The 1266-nt window shown below is 64.2% G+C and overlaps 1 long non-coding RNA gene across 1 annotated transcript in view; it reads right to left on the minus strand.

Moving 5' to 3' along the window:
- The window catches only part of LOC106726678, a 15878-nt gene that overhangs the window by 2440 nt on the left and 12172 nt on the right, over positions 1 to 1266 (minus strand). The window contains exon 2 of the long non-coding RNA XR_001362747.1: positions 1176 to 1182. This is a non-coding gene — a long non-coding RNA (uncharacterized LOC106726678). The remainder of the gene's footprint in view (positions 1 to 1175; positions 1183 to 1266) is intronic.

The raw sequence follows: 1266 nt of genomic DNA on the forward strand, positions 1-1266 counted from the left end.
CCCGACCCCACCCCCACCCCCACCTGATGCTGAGAGGCTGGGCCTCGCCTCCCCAAGGTGCTGGGCTGCAGGGCATGTCCCCCGGAGTCTCTCCACCTGAGCCGGCACTCCGGTGTCTGATGGCGCTGATTAGGCCGCTGTTTCTGAGCTGGAAGCGGCAGGCGGGCCGGGCAGCGGGGTGTCAGGCAGAGGCACCCCCTCAGCTGCAGCCACGGCTGCTGGCTCCCTGGGGCAAGGGCGTCCGCAAGGACACCTCCTCAAGCTCGTCTCCCGGCTCCGCTGGGTCAGAAGCCAGATCCGTTCCTGGAAAATACTGCCAAGGAGTCGACGGGCCTTGGAGAAACCGGCCATTCCCGGCGCTCCGGCTAGAGTCCTGCTGTCAGCTGGAAACAGAGGGAAGCAGATCACCGGGAAGCGCCCTCGCCCTCGGCCCCCCTCACCTCGGCCCCTGGGCCCGGAGGAACACCTGACCCCGATCCGGAAACACCCGAAGCGGTGCTTTAGCTTAAGGCAGTGGTTCTCAACCTGGGCTGCACATTAGAATCACCTGGGAACCTTTCTAAAATCCTGATTTCTGGGCCTCACCCCCGGAAATTCTGTTTCTTTGTTACTTACGTTGTGGCCCCAGCCCACAACAAAGAGACAGGGACCCGAACCTGGACCCCTCCCCCGACCAGGACCCTAATCCGGATCCGGACTCCAACCCGGATCCCGACCCCTGAGGGCGTGGCTGTGGGCCCAGGGGATCCTAATGTGCAGCCAAGGTTGAGAACCACTGGCTTAATGCTTCCGATTGGACTGTGTTCCTCCCCAAACAAAGAGGTGCCCTCTGAACCCCAGGACCTCCGCTCGCGCCCTTATCCGGAAAGGTCACTGCAGACGGGATGGGGTCACGCTGGAGGAGGCCGGAGGTGACGGGATCCTTATGAACAGCGGGGAAGGCAGACGCAGAGGGGGCGGCCTGGTGACCCCCCAGGGGTGCGGCGGGCCAGGAGGAGGGAGCAGCCCAAGGGGAACAGCCCCGCCCCCCAGGCCGGTGTGGCCTGTTACAGGCTCTGAGGACAAGCTAGGGCTCCAGGCTCTGAGGCTCGGGAAACCGGGAAGTTGGCATCATTTTCCCAGAAGCTTATAAACAAAAAGCACAAACACAACAGCCACCAGCACTGGACACACACCGTCCGGCTTCGGGACCCCTGGGCCCCGGGCCCTTCTGGAGATTTCCGGCCGCGCTGGTCTGGGTCCGGCACCGGCCCGGTCGTCCCTGTG

The sequence above is a fragment of the Myotis brandtii genome, unplaced genomic scaffold (genome assembly GCF_000412655.1).
Source record: "Myotis brandtii unplaced genomic scaffold, ASM41265v1 scaffold1077, whole genome shotgun sequence".
NCBI lineage: Eukaryota > Metazoa > Chordata > Mammalia > Chiroptera > Vespertilionidae > Myotis > Myotis brandtii.